At 45.3% G+C, this 20,557-nt stretch overlaps 1 pseudogene; it reads right to left on the bottom strand.

The window, feature by feature from the left end:
• Nucleotides 1-16,677: 16,677 nt before the first annotated feature.
• LOC123405770 lies at nucleotides 16,678-18,010 on the bottom strand (annotated as a pseudogene).
• Nucleotides 18,011-20,557: the final 2,547 nt, after the last annotated feature.

Here is a 20,557-nt window from a genome sequence, read left to right as displayed (position 1 = left end):
CTACATGGTACAAATGAAGTAGTTGCCGGAGAAGGGGATGCTAATATAGATGGTGACATCGCGGACGACTTTTTTGAGGCTGCAACTCCTGCTAGAAGCCCAAGGGAAGACCTCCATGTGTTTGCCACCGGTGATCCTACCAATGGGGATCTGGTCACTCTTTGGCCATGTGTCATAGATGGAGAATCTCGACCCTGTTTCATCTTCCCCTACAACTCCTCCTTATCTTGCTTCTTCCTCTTCTTATCTTGCTTCTTCCTCTTCTCTTCCCTCTTCTCTTCCATCCTTTTCCATTTCGCCTTCTGCCTTTGTTTTTCCTTCTCCTTATCTAATATGTAATGCAAACGCTGAGGGTCAAAATATGTATCAAAAAATACAATTAATATCATAGGGAAACACATAAGGGCGAGAGACTTACTTCTGTTGCTCTCCAGTAGCATACCACACATGTTCTTCCTGGTCCATGGCTTCCCACTTTCCAGTCTGCTTGTCCATCGTCAACGCCACTTGGTCGTCGATGGCCCACGTCGTGCTCATCCATCGACGGGCTTGAGACTAGCCTGCGTCGACATTCTTGTGCACTACTGCCCTACCAAGAATCAATTCAACATGGTTCCACAAAGTCTAAGTAGCTTGGCCTCTAGTGGACCCAAGACGCCAGTTGATGTCCTAGATCGACGTCACCCACTTGATGTGTGTGTAGTTTTAAATGTATTACGGAGGCCTCCTAATCCTAAGTGTTTTCGATCTACATGGTCCTAAAGGCATGGTGTATGTACATGCCATAACCTCCTTACCCCTATCGCTAGCTACTCTGTATTGCCCAACATAAAAGCTACATTTGATTTTACTACTCTCTATGGGGAGGGTGACCTTCACTGGGAAGCCACCTTGTCAACTTTTATAGCATCGCTATGATCCATGAATTCATGTGTGCCCAACTCCACCATGTGGAGCTAATTAAGAATGTGAAAGAGGTGTGAGGATGTGCCCAGGTATTACTAGCCTCTTGAATGACTATATCTTAATCGTTTTTTCAATGAGGTAGGCGCGTCCATTATGAGAACCGTGATGGGTAACTTTAGCTAATCTCTACGGATGTACACATACAACTTATGAGGAGAGGAACCAAGTTGGTAGTTGTCCGTAAAGTCATGCATGTACGTTTTGAGCCGGAGCGCTAGCCGAAACGTTATGCCTCACACACACACGAGCCAACGTATCTCACTTAACCATGCGTCCCGCAACACCCATTAACCTTATCCTTCTCTTCTTCTTTTTTCTGATTCTATTTCTCTAGTCTCTTTCTTCAACCTCTTGATGCGCACATTCATCCTCCTCATGTTGCATCTCACCTCACCCCTCCTGCAGTAGCATGCAACAAGGTCGGACGCCCAAGTCACCCTACTAATGGGACCATGCAGGGGCTGCTCTAGGCATAGAGCCATGACCTGCTGCAAGTCGGTTCCTTAAACTGTCGTTAATGGCGACAACCAACTAGCCGGTGCTCCAACAACTGTCAGTTTTTCTATCATCGGCGATAAAATTTGCTACATCCAAATAGTCACGCTGCGACTCGCGACAGAGCAGACGACGTCTTTTTGCTCGAGCCATCTCGAATTTTTGCTACGACCATTGATGATTTTTGCTACAATCAAATGGCATAGTGCGACTTGCGACGATGCCAACGATGTTTTTGCTAGGGCAGTCACTAGCGAGGTCAATTTTGCTACAGCAGGTGATGCAAAATGTTGCGGCTAGCACGGCAGAATTCTGGGACAACATGCACGGCGAGCTACAACCGGGGAGATTGGCATTTTTTGTCGCAACCATTGCTGACATTTGCTACTACCAGCGATAGAACTTGTTGCGACGACGAAGGCCATGCTTTGACGACTAGCAAGGCGGCTTCCTCAATGACGACGATATGACTCCATTAGTTAAATCTTAAGTGGCGTCGCCAACCCTAGGTGTCACGGGAAACCATACGTTTAGATCCAAGTTGATGTCCTAGATCAACGTCACCCACCTGATGTGCGAGTACTTGTAAATGTATTACCAAGGCCTCCTAATCCTAGAGTGTTTTCGATCTACATGGTGTATGTGCATGCCATAACATCCTTACCCTTATCGCTAGCTACTCTGTATTGCCGAACGTAAAGCTACATTTGATTTTATTACTCTCTATGCCGAGGCTGAGCTTTTGCAGGAAGCCGCCTATGCCAACTTTTATAGCATCGCTATGATCCATGAATTCATGTGCGCCTAACTGCACCATGTGGAGTTAATTAAGAATGTGAAAGAGGTGTGAGGATGTGCCCATGTATTGCTAGCCTCTTGAATGACTATATCTTAATCGTTTTTTCAAGGAGGTAGACGCGCCCATTAAATATGAGAACCATGATGGGGTAACTTTGGCTAATCTCTACGGTGTACACATACAACTTATGAGGAGGGGAACCAAGTCGGTAGCTATCCCTAAAGTCATGCACGTAAACTTTTGTTGTAGAGAAAAGTTTCGAGCCGGTGCGCCGGCCGAAACGTTACGTATGATGCACACGAACCAACATATCTCTCTCACGTAACCGTGCGTTCTGTGGAACCTGCAACCTTATCCATTCCTTTTTTTCAATTCTGCGTCTCCACGTCTCTTTCTTCAACCTCTTGATGCACACAATCATCCTCTTCATGTTGCATCCCACCTGACCCCCTCCCGCGGTATCATGCAACAAGGTCGACCACCCACATCACCCTACTAACGGGACCACGCAGGGGCTGCTGTGAGCGGAGAGTCATGGCCTGCTACAAGTCGGTTCCTTAAACTGTCGTCAATGGCTACAACCAACGAGCCAATGTCGCAACCATTATCAGTTTTTGCTAGCATCGGCGACAAAGTTTGCTACATTCAGATGGTCACGTCGCGACTCGCGACAATGTAGATGATATCTTTTTGCTGCAGCCATCTCGACTTTTTGTTAGCGACCGACGAAAATTTTTGCCGCAACCAAATGGCATAATGCGACTTGCGATGACGGCAATGATGTTTTTGATGCAACCGTCGTAGACTTTTGCTATAATCGGTGACACAAAGTGCCACAACTAAACAACCATGCTATGACCAGAAAGGTCGTTTACTGGAGCCTGTGAGGTCGATTTTGCTACAACCAGCAACGCAAAATGTTGCGACCGGCATGGCAGGATGCTCAGACGGTATGCACGACGAGCTACAACCGGGGCGATGGCATTTTTTTTGTCACCATTGTCAACGTTTGCTACTACCGACGATAGTAATTGATGCGACGACGAAGGCCATGCTTTTACAACCAGCGAGGTGTCTTACTCGACGGCAACGAAAGACGGCGAGCCCGGGGTTCGTAGGGTAGCCGGCAAGCGCAGGTGGCCTAGGGAGAGCGCGACGGCCATGTTTCCCCCCGGGGATTTTCTCGAGCGAAGGAATGAAAGAGGCGGTTGACTCAAATCTAACAATGGCTATTTAACGCATCGAACAGCTGGGGCAGTCCGGCCGAAAATTTCGACCAGCACGTTGGCGCCTAGAAGTTCCCTTTGTTATATAGGCAAGTTCACACAGAATACCATCTAAACCACGAAATATTCTCCCTGGGCACCTATCTCAAAAGTAGGGCTCTGGAGAAACATGCGAGTAGCGTGTCGTTCTTTGGTACCTTGGACACTGATGGTCTGATTGTGCACTGACCTTTTTTACATCTTTTCCTCAAAGATGCTTATGCATTTCAATTTTGGTGGTCGTAGTTCATGATGGAAAAGGTCACGATCAAGGATATTGTCGGCGTCTGCGAGGTCTATACCTATGGGAATCAACGAGAAACCCTTGTGATCGTAGGGCGGGGAAATGTGACGTGAAGAGCAGAGCTAACAATCAGCATCCGGTAAGCCTTTTTACCTAGGTTCGGGCCACTTATGCGTAAAACCCTACGTCATGTTTGTCTGGTTGTATTAAGCGTTTTGTTGTTGATCGTTACAGTGACCGTTGATGATTGTCTTACGGGTCGATGTCCAAAAAGTCTAACCCCTTTTATAGGCAAAAGGGTCGCCTACAGATGGTCGGTTCACGAGGAGTTACAGTGAACATAGGGTGGTGCTTATCCATCTACCGCTAGCAGGTGCAATAAATACACGTCTTATCCTTGTCTGTGATGTGCTGGTGAAGACACGTATCCAGGTGTTTCGACACCTGGACACTTCGCTAGCGAATGCGGAAATAGCTGGAACCTGGGGGAGGTGGCACTGTGGCAAGGGCGGTTGCCCACCAGTGGCCAGCCCCGTCATCCCGGCAAGGAGCTTGTCAGGGCCTTGGGTCTTCATCCCGGCAAGGGAGCTTGCCGGGGGCTTCAGTCGTCGTCCCGGCAAGGGAGCCTGCCGGGGTCTTGCACTTGATGAGTTCATCATGCCCACCGAATGGGCGCGACCTTGGTCGTCTTCCCGGCAAGGTAGGCTTGCCGGGGCCTTGATAATTTTGGGGGTTGCATCTTGGCTGGGTCCTGCCACGCCCTGCCGGCAGGGGCTCTTCGCGCCCGTGCACAAGTATGGGGCACTAGGGACCCCCAGTCTTTAGTGCACCGATAGATATCTAGCACGGTGCATTCATTTATCTCTTTTCATGCATAAAGTGAGAAGTCTGCTATGGATTATTATTTTTTATTGAAATTATGGGTCGGGCTATTTCAACTTATGCTAGGAGTATCTTCATGTTCTCGATAGGTTTTCTTCAGGTTTGGTTCCACCTCCTAAATGGCTATTCTGTTGTCCGTGTTTTGGTGGCAAAATTGACAAAAATGACCCCTGGAGCGGAAGAAGTGAACCCGAAAGCAAAAAAAATTCACCCGTCTGACCCTTTTGTGTGGCGTCCGACACCTAGGCGCCACACTACACTGTGTGACGCCTAAGTCGTCGGCACCACACTCCCCGGCCACCTGGCAGAGCAGGCCCACCCCCTAGGCAGTGCGACGCCTAAGCCTTAGGCTTCGCACCCTGTAAAGTATGGCGCCGAAGGCTTAGGCGCCACACTACGACTTATCCAGCCACGGGCCATCCCCCTCCTCCACTCCCCTCCTCATTCCCCTCCCTTCACAGTTTTGTGTTCAAGTCGCCCCTTCGACAAATCCCTCTCCGAATCACTAGATCTGAAGGTTTGGACCGGGCATTTGTTGTCCAATCCCTCCCCTAAGGTAATCCCCCTATCCCCTCATTCTCATCCAAACAAAAATCTCTTGTGGTCATTTTGTTGCAAATTTGAGAAAACCCTAGTTTTTAATGAAATGTGGGGTGTATATGATATTTTTGTATTTGTTTGTATGTTAGGATTAGGGGTATGATGGGGTTAGGATTAGGGTTGTTTGGATGTTTGCATTATGGTTGTTTTAGGGTTAGGCTAGGGTTAGGATTAGGGTTGTGTGGATGTTTGCATTATGATTGTGTTAGGGTTAGGGTTAGTGTTATGGATGTTTGGAAGTTAGGAATAGGGTTTATTTTTAGTAAGTAGATATTGTAGTATTTGGATGATTGCTTATAAAAAATATTGTATGTTGTGTTGTTTAGGGATTGGAAGAACATGTGTTTATGTTTCGCATGTGTGGCGCCTGAGACTCAGGCGCCACACATGTGAAACAGAGAGTAACCGAAAGTCCACACTTCAGATGCCAGTAGGTTTTCACATGTGTGGCGCCTAAGGCTTAGGCGCGCCACATGCGAAAACCTACTGGCATCTGAAGTGTGGACTCTCTGTTACTCTCTGTTCATGTGAAACAGAGAGTAACAACTGCCAGTAGGTTGAACAGCTGTTTTTACATGGCCGGTCTTGGTTGTCCGCTATTTTTACAACTGTGGTCCTGGGTACACAGTATGACCATGTTTTCGACTCCTCCACCATGGCCAACACAGGATACACAGTATGACCAGGGTGGATCCGAGATTCCTGTGTTGGTTATGTATTTTATGTATGAAACGTATATGCATGACGAGGGTGGATAACACATATACTAGCAAGAACTTAAGATTACAAACAAAGTAAGATACACCTGTTGGGGAACGTCGCATGGGAAACAAAAATTTCCTACGCGCACGAAGACCTATCATGGTGATGTCCATCTACGAGAGGGGATGAGTGATCTACGTACCCTTGTAGATCGTACAGCAGAAGCGTTAGTGAACGCGGTTGATGTAGTCGAACGTCCTCACGTCCCTCGATCCGCCCCGCGAACAATCCCGCGATCAGTCCCACGATCTAGTACCGAACGGACGGCACCTCCGCGTTCAGCACACGTACAGCTCGACGATGATCTCGGCCTTCTTGATCCAGCAAGAGAGACGGAGAGGTAGAAGAGTTCTCCGGCAGCGTGACGGCGCTCCGGAGGTTGGTGATGACCTTGTCTCAGCAGGGCTCCGCCTGAGCTCCGCAGAAACGCGATCTAGAGGAAAAACCGTGGAGGTATGTGGTCGGGCTGCCGTGGAAAAGTCGTCTCAAATCAGCCCTAAAACCTCCGTATATATAGGTGGGAGGGAGGGGAGGAGGCAGCCTCAAAACCTAAAGGTTTGGCCGAAATTGGAGGTGGAGGAGTCCTACTCCAATCCTACTTGGAGTAGGATTCCACCTTCCCACTTGGAAACTCTTTCCACCTTGTGTTTTTTCCTTCTCAAACCTTATGGGCCTTAGTGGGAACTTATTCCAGCCCACTAGGGGCTGGTTTATCTCTTCCCATAGCCCATGAGACCCCTTGGGGCGTGGCACCCCTCCCGATGGTCCCCGGCACCCCTCCCGGCACTCCCGGTACACTACCGATGAGCCCGAAACTTTTCCGGTAATGCACGAAAACCTTCCGGTAACCAAATGAGGTCATCCTATATATCAATCTTCGTTTCCGGACCATTCCGGAAACCCTCGTGACGTCCGTGATCTCATCCGGGACTCCGAACAACATTCGGTAACCAACCATATAACTCAAATACGCATAAAACAACGTCGAACCTTAAGTGTGCAGACCCTGCGGGTTCGAGAACTATGTAGACATGACCCGAGAGACTCCTCGGTCAATATCCAATAGCGGGACCTGGATGCCCATATTGGATCCTACATATTCTACGAAGATCTTATCGTTTGAACCTCAATGCCAAGGATTCATATAATCCCGTATGTCATTCCCTTTGTCCTTCGGTATGTTACTTGCCCGAGATTCGATCGTTAGCATCCGCATACCTATTTCAATCTCGTTTACCGGCAAGTCTCTTTACTCGTTCCGTAATACAAGATCCCGCAACTTACATTAAGTTACATTGCTTGCAAGGCTTGTGTGTGATGTTGTATTACCGAGTGGGCCCCGAGATACCTCTCCGTCACACGGAGTGACAAATCCCAGTCTCGATCCATACTAACTCAACGAACACCTTCGGAGATACCTGTAGAGCATCTTTATAGTCACCCAGTTACGTTGCGACGTTTGATACACACAAAGCATTCCTCCGGTGTCCGTGAGTTATATGATTTCATGGTCATAGGAACAAATACTTGACACGCAGAAAACAGTAGCAACAAAATGACACGATCAACATGCTACGTCTATTAGTTTGGGTCTAGTCCATCACATGATTCTCCTAATGATGTGATCCCGTTATCAAGTGACAACACTTGCCTATGGCCAGGAAACCTTGACCATCTTTGATCAATGAGCTAGTCAACTAGAGGCTTACTAGGGACAGTGTTTTGTCTATGTATCCACACAAGTATTGTGTTTCCAATCAATACAATTATAGCATGGATAATAAACGATTATCATGAACTAAGAAATATAATAATAACTAATTTATTATTGCCTCTAGGGCATATTTCCAACAACATCTTGCCGGAATTAAATTACAACTTGCTAAAATTAAAATACAACATGCTGATACAACTTGCTGAAATTAAGATACAACTTGCTGAAATTAAGATACAACGTGCTGATACAACTTGCTGAATTTAAGATTCAACAATTTAGGATACAATAAAATAAATCTACTAAGTTCAACGTGGATATTTTCTTTTTCCATCACTGGCTTCTTCTGGTGTCTTGGCCGCACGAGCCCTTTCTCTCTTTCTCTCCCTCTCAGCTTCATGGGCATGTTCCCGTTGTTTGTAAACCTCGTCCAGTCGAAGTTTCTCTTCTTGGTTTTTCCTTTTCATCTCATCAATAAAAGACCTCTGCTCCACACAGTACTCTTCTCACTCTTTCTTCTCCGCTGCTTTCTGCTCTGCTTCAGCCTTCTAGCGGCGCTCTTCCAAGTCCAAGGTAGCCCATGCACGACGACCTCTCTCATGAATCTCGGTCACCGCCCAGTCCGGCATTTCAGTGTCAATCCAATTATAGTACATGCAGAGAGGAGGAGAAGACTACAAATATATATATATATATATATATATGAAGTAAACAGTAATATCAAGTAAACAATAATCTGGATGACTTGAGCATACCGGAGGCCTGATGTACGCAGAAATAGATTCGGGTGGATCAGATTCATAATTGGCACACATGAAAAACTTAATGCCCAACCAATCTGAAAAATCCGTCACCTCCTTCACCTTGCAGAGATCACACCACCAACATCGAACTGCTTCCACCCCCCGAGGAAAACTCGCACTCTTCATTTTCTTAGGCCTGATGCTTTGATCCGAGCAAGGCAAACTCATATTGACTAAAGCGGTGGTAGTGTTCTCAAGTGAGGCTGGATGATGGAGGAAGGCATTCCAATGCCTCCTTTTATAGACTCGGATGACCAGGAAGATGGCGGGAAAACGAGGAGGGAAATGAGGCGGGAAAACTTTGGCGGGAAAGAAGAGGGTCAAAATTTTGCGGGAAAGGTTGTGCTCAAAATTTGGCGGGATTGGGGACGTGGAAATATTGGCGGGAACGAAGGAGGGAACGAAATGGCGGGAAAGTTTGGGGGAGTCTCTGTTACTCTCTGTTTCGCATGTGTGGCACCTAAGGCTCAGGCGCCACACATGTGAAACAGAGAGTAACAGAAAGTCCACACTTCAGATGCACATGTGTGGCGCCTTAGTCTTGGGCGTTGCACATGTGTGGCTTCTAAGCCTTGGCGCCACACATGTGAAAACCTACTGCCATCTCTACTGCCAGCATATCTTGTATTCCACAACACTTCTGCACACTTGTTTCACAACATTTTCCACAGCACTTCTGCACACTTGTTTCACAACATTTTCCACAGCACTTCTGCACACTTGTTTTCCACAGCACATTGATGCACATCAATTAACACAACACCCACAAATGAAACACCCACAAGTGCAAATGGTTCACAATTCATAGCATTAAACAGAAATAGTGCAAATGGTTCACAACACCCACAAATAGTGCAAATGGTTCACAACACCCACAAGTGCAAATGGTTCACAACATCCACAACTGCAAATGGCTCCGGTTCACATCTTGGGGCCTCGTCCCCTCTTAGAAGATAGCTTCTTTCTTCTCACAATAGGCTCCGGTTCATCCAACTCATCGTCATCATCATCGTCCATGATTCTCATCCTTGACAAACGAGAGCCCTCCGCGACCGGGTTCTTTCCTTTGTGTGCATAATCATCCGGTGAGTACCGCCTAAATTCCTTCCTAGGCTTCAACATGTAAGCGGAGCATTGGAAAGCCTTCAACATCATTTCGTCCGCAACCTATGATGGGAAAACAATATCGTCATACATATGAAGGTTGAAAGTGCACAATGTATGATGGCTATGTCATACCTCTGGAGTGTCAACATCATCCTCTAAATGAGCTGCCGAGGTAATGTCACCATCGTCCATACGAGCTACCGAAGAAGCTGAATCGTCTAGAGTATTTCTTTGGGATGAACCGGATCTCGAAGGTGAAACATATTCAGGGTCACAGCAACCTAAAATGTTGGATAGGCACCGCAACTTCTTGCCCTGTTTTTGTTAGATTGAAAGATAAATGATATATATAAGGTGCCATATGTTGCATTCGTCGGCAAAATCTTAATAATGACACAACACCTTTATGAAAAGTCGAAGTGCATATTCTCCCCTTTCTCCTCTAGGTGTCTTGTCTAGAATAGCTTCGGTTTCATCAGCTTGTTTCTTGACCTCTTTGCGCTATGATCACAAGAAAATAACATGTAAGGCAAGTGCATATGTGTACTAGCGTTCATACTTAACATAGGGGAGCACACTTACCACAAAGTTCAGGACAGGGCGAAAGAAGTTTGGTACCCTTCGCGAATTAGTAGTTGTATTCGCATGGGCAAGTGCATCGTACTCAGTGGTTTCTTCCAATATGTCCTCCTCGTAAGCCGACGGACAAATCTCGACATGAGTACTCTCCTTAAACCATCTTACGTAGTTGTTGAACGCAAGCGGACAATGCTCGCGCGGCTGGGTTCCTTGCGTACTCGTAGCTGCCTGCACACTTTGCTCGAGCATGATGACATAGTTCTTATGATGCTTGTGCCAATCCTTGATCTTTCGCTGCCTCCTCCTATCCAACCTACTTTTTACAAAACCCATCAGTAGCTCGCTCAACACTAAACACAAAACCCATCAGTAGTTCTTTATTGTGCATGCTTTGTTACCTATGAAGCTGTGTGTCGGTGTCCACCCACTCCGGTGGGTGTGGCTGAAACAAACCAAATTGATGCATCACACGATGCGGGAGATGAAACTCAACCGCCCAATTGCATATAAGGGGACAACGCATTAGCCAAAGATGTTTTTCCTGCACACATATTGGATTGAGCTGGAACGTGTGTGCATCACCAAAGCTTGGTCCGGCACCATATGGCTGCCATTCCACCTAGAGCACAACATAAAAGGCACAATTCATTTTACTCACAACAAAAGCTGGGAGTCAACTCTGAGATGTTTACCTGCTCGGCGGTAAGCGAATCCATCTCGTTGGTGTATTGCTTGTACAATAGATTCACATCGCTCGCCACCTCCGGTACCACGTCCCACTTGTAAGCCCAGGTAGGAAGCCGTACAGGGTTGCCGTGGTCATCCCAGGTATTCCACTTTGCGGCTTTAGGGCGTCCAACAGGAAGGCGTTCCCAGCTCCATATCGAAAGTAGGAGCATACAACCACCAACTCCACCATCCTTTGTGGACCTGCGACAAGCATCGTCCAACTACAAGTAAGAACAGACATCGATCAGTTTAGCAGAAAAGTATAAAATTGAACTTACTATTAACAATTTATTACCTGCTGGTACAAGTAGGCCAGTCCGTCCGAGCCCCAACTGAACTTGTTGTCGAAAACAGTCAATGCCTTCAGCCACATCCATGGAGCATTCTTGCCAGTGTCGTCAGCGAATATAGTCCTAGAGATCACATACCACATGTACACGCGAGCATAAGTCTGGATCACCTCGTCATTTGCGTCCTCAGGACAATGAGCAAAGTTGACGGTAATTCAAGTGAAAGGAGCGCCAGCCGGGACTCTATCTTTCTTCCCTCCATCTTCTACCTCCGGCTCTGGAGGTGACATACCAATAAGGGCCTCCATTTGGTGCCGCCATCCCTCGGAATCAGTGCTCATACAAAGAGGTTTCCCCTCGATCGAAAGTGCGATGATCATGGAAACATCTTGAAGAGTCACTGTCATCTCTCCGGTCCGGAGGTGAAAACTATGGGTCTCCGGCCTCCACCGATCAATATGTGCAGTGATTGCCGCAGCGTTCAGGTTGGGCGTTGACCGACTCACAAGCTGAATGAATGGAAGGAGTCCTGTCATCTTGATATATGGTGTGTATCGCTCATCGTACTGCATTACAGTCGATGCCCCGTGAGACCGAATTTTCAAGGGCATAAGCTCCTGCAAACAGATAGGAGTGATATCATTACAGCTTCATCTTATTAAATAAATACATGATTTTTTAACATATGATCTACTTACCATTTCCTTCTCCGACATCAAATAAGCCCGTTGTTCAACGTCATAGACATCATTCAAAAGCCACACCATCCTACATATCACAAAAAAAATAAACTTATGAATGTACTCATCTTCAAAAAAATACTCATATGAATCTACCCATCTACTAATCAACTCATCTACTCATCCACTCATCTACATATTACTAAAAAAATACTCATATGAATCTACTCATCTTAAAAAAAATACGCATATTACTCATATCCTCATAAAATCCACGCCATCTATTCATAGGAATAGTCATAGAACACAACTACTCATCTAGGATTAATAAAATAGGACTAACTCCTCATCTACATTTCAAATCCAATCAAAATATGACTCCCAACCTAACTAACCCAAATCTGAAAAATAAGCAATACTATTTGGATAGATAGATGGAAACGGAAGAGATTACCTCGTAGACAAGTTTGGGGGACCAATCCACGGAAGAAATCACCAGATCTGAAGCATTTAAAAGAGGGGATTCGGATGAGGAGAAGAGCCAGCCGCTTGTTTGAAAAACGAATGGAAGGAGAATGAGGAGGGGGTGGGAGAGGGGGGCTGGGCCGCGGCAGGATAAGTGGCAGTGTGGCGCCTAAGCCTTCGGCGCCACACTTTACAGGGTGCAACGCCTGGGGCTTAGGCGTCGCACTGCCTGGGGGTGGACCCACTCTGCCAGGTGGCAGGGAGTGTGGCGCCGACGACATAGAAGTCACACAGTGTAGTGTGGCGTCTAGGTGCCGAGAGCCACACGAAAGGGTCAGACGGGTGAATTTTTTTGCTTTCGGGTTCACGATTTCGTTTCAGGGGTCATTTTTTGTCAATTTTGCATGTTTTGGTTGGTTGTGAATCAAGTTGATCTGGGTATGGATATGATTTGACTTCATTAAAGCACAGAGCACTAGCAAATCTGTTGTCAGTGATCCGGTATGGCCTGCCCGTTCAGAAATTAATTAGGACCGGGACCGGCAGATGGCCAATACGATTGTGACACTGACAGCGCAGGTAGTTCCAGGACTCTTTGTTGCCTTTACTTATTGACTAATTTTTGTTGTCTGTTGCAATGCAATTCTACACATAGAACCCGGCTCGGGATTTTTAGCAGTCCAGCATACCTGATGTCGATCGCCAAGTATCAGTTGTGCTGGGGTATCGGACATCTACAGTTCACGACTGAAAATTGATCGGGGCCGGCCTGGCCTGCCCACTGAGGACATCTCTAATAATCGTGTAATCATTGTTGGTAAAATTACTATATAGATAATTTTAATGACATGATGTATAATAAAAGAAAAGAATGAATGGCATCTTTTGAACTTGCAACAATGGTTCACGCACAAGCTCCGAGGCTAACATGGTTATTTCTTCAATATTTAATGAACCCGCTTAGTTATTTTACATACGGTTAACATACACTTCATTAAAGAGCTTGTATGATGTGGTGTTGGTTGTTGACGTGAACACTTATACCAACAATTAAACATACGGATTGTTGGAGATGCTCTGATTGTAACGTCCAACGGTTTTGCGCCCGAGACAGTGTTCATACGATCGGACGACGTAGGGACAATTTCCAGAGAGAGGTCGAACGGAAATTAGGCCCCTCACGGTTTTGGTGCCCCATGCGATCGCCCATGTCACAGGTCCTCATCGATGGGCCGGAGTAGTATCATGACCTTCAGAACATCCAAGCAGCTGGCTTGTGTTCTTCATCAACGTCGCCCACTTGATATGCTTGTAACTTATAAGGTTTTACCGAGGCCTCCTAATCTCAGAGTTTGCTCTACAAGGTCTAAAGGCATGATGTTTGTATACCGTTAATCTCGCCGCTATCGCTACTCTCTATATGCACAAAGGAAGCTACATTGATTTTTATGTTCAACTTGACAGCTTTTATAGACTGGCTACGATCCATGAATCCATGTGCGCGCAGCTGCACAATGCGGTACTAAATAAGGATGTACAAGAGGTGTGAGAACGTGCCCATGTATTGCTAGCCTCTTGAATGGTTGCTTCTGAATTGGGTTTTTCAGGTGGACACTCCCATTATGAAAACCATGAGCCAGTTTCTATTAAACTCTACTGATGTACGCATATGTACGCTTACGAAGAAGGGAACCAAGTTGCTACTCTTTAGGCAAGTTCACGGGGAATATCATCAAAACAGGAAATATTCTCCATGACTAAACATCTCAAATGTAGGACTTTGCATAAACATACCAAAACTGTGACGTTCCTTGGCATTGATCGTGTGATCATTCGGTGTCCTTTTTACATTATAAAGAAAACCAGATGATCACGCAATACATCATACTCATAGTAATGTCCTTGCGTTGTCATAGAATAAAAAAAAATACAGACCCAAATATTTGTCGTTCAACAAATATTGAATCTCTCCCACTTTATTGGTCCTTAGAAATCACCATGTCTTCTTGACTACCCTCTCCTGGGAAGAAAAACTAACCCCTAACCAGGGGCGGAGCCCAATGGGCTAACCCTGTACCACCCGATACCTGTCCAAATTTTTTTAGTGTTAGTTCTCACGTATAAAGCCCGAGGCAACAAGGTGGCCGAACAATAGTGCATCAGGATCCATCAATCCGGCCCATGGCAGGCTCTATCAAGCAGGTTTGCAGCCCACGTCCCAGCTCCCCTCGGCCACACGTAAGATGAACTTGGCGAGCTCCTAGTCGCCGCTCACTGCGGCAACCAGCCGGGGCTTCGCACAGGGCGACCCCCGACTGGGCCGGCCCAGTAGATGCGCGACGATTGTAACATCTTTTTTCCTTTTCTGCTTATTTCTTTTTCTTTATTGGGTCATTTTTCTTTCCCTTTTCACTTTTTTCTTTTTTTATCAAAACGTACAAACGTTAAATTTTTTAAATTATTTTCTGAAAATATGAACATTTCTAAAATAGGGAACAAATTTGAAAACGCGAACAATTTTTTAAAAGATGAACATTTTCTGATTCTCGAGAACAAAATTTTAAACTAACAACAATTTGAAAAACATGAACAAATTTGGGACCGTGAAGAAATTTTAAAGCTCAAACATTTTTTGAATTTGACGAACAAAATTGTGAAAAGGAGAACAAATTTGGAAGCATGTACAAGTTTTTAAAAGCACGAAATTTTTTTAAATATTGAGAACAAATTTTGAAAATGAGAACAATTTTGTACCATCCTGAACAAATTCATAAACGTGAACAATATTTGAACATATGCACATTTTTTGAATTTTGAGAACAAATTTCTAAAAAACAATAATATTTTTTGAAAAACATTTTAGAAACTTGTGAACATTTTCTGAAGCTCCAGAAGATTTTTTTTGAAAATCTAGAACATTTTTTAAAAAATAAAAAAACAGTTTTCGAATTTGAAGAACGGTTTTTGAAAATCAAGAGCATTGTTTTTTAAAAAAAAAGCAGAAACAGTTTTCCGAATTTGAAGAACATTTTTGGAAACCTAGTACATTTTTTGAAAATCTAGAAGATTTTTCTAAAAAACACAAACATTTTGCGAAATTGAAGACCCATTTTTGAAAATCCCAATCATTTTTTAAAATCTAGAACATATTTTGAAAATCCAAAACATTTTTGAAACTTATCTCATGCATGAAAAATCCAGAACATTTTTCAAATTCCGGAACATTTTTTACAATTCCGGAACATTTTTCCAAATTTTGGAACATTTGATCACATTTCGGAACATTTTTTGCAATTTCCGGATTATTTTATCAAATTCCGGAACATCTGTTTGAAAATTCGGAACATTTTTTGCAATTTCCGGATTATTTTATCAAATTCCGGAACATCTGTTTGAAAATTGAAACATTTTTATAAAACTTCCGGAAGATTTTTCGAAATTGCAAAACATTTTTTACAAATTCGGGTCATTTTTCAAATTCCAAGACATTTGTCAAATTCTGAAACAATTCTGCAAATTTTAGAACATTTTTTGCAAATCCAGGACATTTTTTGAAAATCCAGAACATTTTTAATACCTAAACAGAAAAAAAAAGAAACAGAAAAGAGTAAAGAAAAAAGAAAACGAAAAAATAAAATGCGGTTCAACGAACCTTATAAAACCGAAAAATGAACTGGGGAAATCTAGAAGGTTTCCAATACGTCCGGACTGTCCGCAAACCCTCATATCCATCTCAATTATGCGAAGGATAGAAGGGCTCGTGGGCGCGTCCATGCGCGTTCGGTCAGTCCGTTACATAGGACGCGGCCTTATTCTAGACCATCTTTTTTATTCATTCTTTCTTTCTCTCTTCCTTTTCACCAATCGCATAGAAGTTATCGAACATATAAGAAAAAAAATTGAAAAGTGTGGCTGCATAGACGAATAAATAAGGGACACGTCCAATCACTAGCCGGGCGTCCGTGGACGTTTTAGGGGCCATATTTATAATGTCCGACTGTAGATGGTCTAAATACTGCAAGCTATTTCACTTTGAAGCCCAACGGCTGTGTTCATAATATAGTTAACTTAATATAAGAAACATATGACATTAAATCTGAGAATGATATAGTAGTAACAAACGAGGTAGAAAGGCAGAAAATGCGCATGATGACATACAAAAGAAAACAAAGATACTAACTACTACTTCCTCTGAATCTGAATACTTGTAGTTGGAAAAAACTAGACTAGCTAGTTCTTTTTAACTATAAGTATTTGGGTATAGAGGGAGTAGCTTATTCATGACATGCGTTAATAATTATGTGCTCAGTCCAAGTTTGGCAAGGAAGTCGGCGATGTTGCGGTCTGAGGTGCCATCTTGACTCATGGCCTTCTTCGCCTTGTGGGCTTGTGGCTCCAGCTTGCAGCCTTGGTCGTGTAGCCCTTGGCGTCGTCCATCACCTCCCTGACGCACCTCGCCAGCTCCTCCTTGGTGACCACCCCTTTCACCTGCATGCCCACGTGCCAGACGTCCTCGACATATTTGGCGTTGGTTGGCTGGTCTGACCACTGCGGCACCGCGACCATGGGCACGCCGATGCTGAGGGCCTCTATCGTCGAGTTCCACCCGCAGTGCGTGACGAAGCACCTCCAGCTGCGGGCTGCATGTCACCAAGAGCCCCCGCCCCTTGGCCTTGTCGACGAACCCCTCAGGCAGCTTCCAGGCCTCGGACGCCCTGACGACCCACAGGAAGGGCTGGCCGCCGCTGTACAGCCCCTCGGCGACCTCGGCCACCTGCGCGCTTTCGGGGGTGGCAAGGCTGCCGAAGGAGACGTACACCACAGAGCGCGCTGGTCTCTCGTCTAGCCAGGCCTTGCTTTCCGCCGCCATTGGGGTGTGGAGGTGGAAGCCGTAGGATGTGTCGTCGGCCATGCGGCTGTCGGGGTACGCCGACGGGATGCTCGGGCCGACCGCCTTTGCCCCCCATCTCGACGACAAATACTCTGCTTCCTTAGGCTGCAGCTCGTCAAATGAGTTGATGAGACTGTGGTCTGCCACCTCTAGCCCCTCGCACTGCTTCAGCAGCAGGTGCAGGTAAGCAGGGCTGCTAGCGGGATCGGTGAGGAATGAAGGGAACTCGGCCGGCGACAACGGCGTGGCCATGCCGGGCAGGGGCAGCTCCGGCGGCACCTTCTCCTTGTCCACCGGGAGTTTCACCACGCGTGGGCGTACACCACGTTCACCGCGCATGCCTGCGTGAAGAAGCTAGGCCGCGCACTTGGCGCCGTGCCGCCGAGCCACGCGCGGCGCCCAGAGCAGGAACGCGTCGTACACGACCGCGTGCACCGGCCAGCCCTGCTCCGACTCGGAGCGAAGAAGCTCGTCCAGCGTCGACGACCCCACCGACTCGAGCAGCGCCAGGAAGGTCTGCACGTCGCCGACCTCATCGTAGCCCAGCCGGTCGCACCCGTCCGAGAAGGCGGCGACATGGACGGCGCCGGCTTGAGATGGTCCGCCGGAGTTGCCGAGGACGGACCGGGTCACGGCGAGGGTGCAGCGGATGCCCCGGTGGCCGGCGAGCCGGGTTGATGTGGCCTTGGGCTGGGTATGAGACGAGGAGCACGTGGATGCTGTGGTCTGACTCTGCCATAGCCGGTGTTCGTGTTTGTTACCCAGCGTTGTACGTAGCGTGCGTTCTTCTACCGAATAAATTCATAGATATACGGCTTGACACCCTCCAATTCGTAACCTAAAAATACATTATCTGTGACCGTCGGATGCCGGACATGGCGATGAACGTGGAAGCCCCGGCTCGGTGCAAGTGGAGGCACCCTCCAAGTCGTAGTCAGACCCAGACAGACGTAAGGAGGACTGAAATTCAGGTGACGCGTCCCTTCGCCATAACCCATAAGCTAACTGCTGGCATGCCACAGGATTATCTGCCATATGCCCTGCATTACGCTAATCAAAACAAAAGGATCTCCATTGACTATTGAGTAGACTTACGGATGACCGATGGAACAGTATATTGTTCTCTATACTGCCTCAACTTCATTCATGAAAGGGACGAGTGGCTTTTCTAAATGGAACAGACAAGGACGCAAGGGGCTTGTTGCCCCTAAGCCACCACTAACAGAAATGCTGGTGGTGTACTGTCACGTGGCCCTTTATCAGTACCAAAAAACATTAACGACGTGGGGCATCATAGGGACGCGCCACTAGTGTAACTTTGACACATAAAAATGATATCGCGATAGCGTTTTCCAACCTAAATGGCTATATTTTGCTACCATGACAATATTTTGATACATTTGCCTCAAAACGCTGTCATAGCAGTAAAACTTATCTAAAAATGTTGCCATGGCAGCAAATTGTCAATTTGCCTTATTTTTAATGTCATGGCAGCATTTTTCAGTTTAACAGTAATATCATATATGCCATGTTCAACAAACAACTTACATAGCATGACTATAGTGGCCTATAACATGTTGAACAAAGCACTAACATAGTATGACAAGTGCTAATCGTGCCCATTCTTCATAATTTGGAGGGGATCAAGAGGAAGAACACAAGGATCTCAGAAAAATAAGAGGAAAACACAAGGCGCGTAACATGAAACTATGAATCTCAGTTCTCCGAATCAATTATTGAGCTGAGTGGCGGGGCATTGCGCGGATCAGTACGTACCTGCACGTTGGAGCTGACACCATACGATCGTAAGGATTTTCCCTAATTTATGCAAACCCAGTTTAAAAGATAAATCTAGATGTAGTTTGTATGTTGTTTTCATTGATTTCGATTCAGAAAATTAGTCGGATATTCCACTATTAAAAATTTAGTCGACAATCAGATGTAGTGACATTTTATAGAATTTGAACCTTCAAAGTTAGTTTCGGAGACACATGTTCTATTGAACTAAACTAACAGTGTGTATCTTTACTTTGGGAAAAAAATGAAAAGGTGAGGTTTTAAAAAAAAAATGTTAATTGGACATAGATTGTATTCTTTAATTATTTCTCTAGTTTTATTACATAGTTTGGAATTAAAAAATGTTAATCCAAAATAACTTTGATCTCCAATTTCAAAGATATAAGTGGATCATGAGAGCTATGAGTTTAAATTTTCATCTTTATAACGCATTATGCCTTAATTTTATTAATAATCAATTTTAGTGTACATCTCAATAAAGGACGGACATACTTATTCAACTTATCTCCACTCGCATAATCTAGGCTTGCAGGAAACTGGTAGTTTAGTACCGAATATGCGTATATCTGACTGTAGAGAGATGACGTTGGGGCCAACAATAACATTTGTTTTTTTATGTTGTTTTGGGTAGGGTTCCACAAAGAAGGTGACATAGATATATTCTAGCGAGGGTTGTATATGTTATTGAGCTACCGATAACTCACAAGTATAGATGATCATTTTACAGTTTTTTAATAAATAAGTGTTGAATCCAACGAGAAGCTAAATATAAAATTAATATTTTTTCAATTTCTATCGACCAATGATACAACTCTACGCATGATAACGCTCACTTTACCTAGGCCAAAAATCAAACTAGTTTGTAGGTGTAATTGGATATTTTTGCAAAAATAATACTTGAAGTACTTTGCGAGATAATAAAAGTTACTTTTATTTTAGTAGGGAATTTTTGTAAAACAAAAGAAATTAAGATTGTCCATAGTGCTCTTCTTCCGCCAAGTAATCTTTCTGTCGGATGTCGACCTCTTGGATAGGACCGCTGACGAGTTTCGGTCTTTGTGTTAGAGTTCTGTACGGATTGACGTATGTCACCATGGATATCTAGATCGAAAAGGCTTCGGTCATATTATGAGCCAACACGGCCTAAAGAGGGTGCGACACGAAGCTTCGATTTCTTATTGGTGTCATGGGACATGTCTAAGTCAAGATACGCAAGGCATTGGTAGAGATGGAGAAAGTCATGGCGGTTGCGATTGGAGGTCTTGAAGTTTTGATGGAAGGGTTTATTGGACGCGATGAAGACTATGTGCCAGGTGTTTGGTGACTTGCAACAACGACCTCGGCAAGTAGGAGCGAAACCCCTGGAAGACCGCATTTTTGGGGGTGCTCCTTGAGTACCGACTCTCGATTCCCAGGGTGAAAACCCAAGGTCTTCCTTCATTTGGGTGAACCCGGACTTTCTCAGAGGTGAAAACCCAAGATTTCCGAT

The sequence above is a fragment of the Hordeum vulgare genome, chromosome 6H, assembly GCF_904849725.1.
Source record: "Hordeum vulgare subsp. vulgare chromosome 6H, MorexV3_pseudomolecules_assembly, whole genome shotgun sequence".
Lineage (NCBI taxonomy): Eukaryota > Viridiplantae > Streptophyta > Magnoliopsida > Poales > Poaceae > Hordeum > Hordeum vulgare.
Note: the sequence above shows the minus strand (reverse complement) of the source record. Positions and strands in the feature narration are given on the sequence as shown.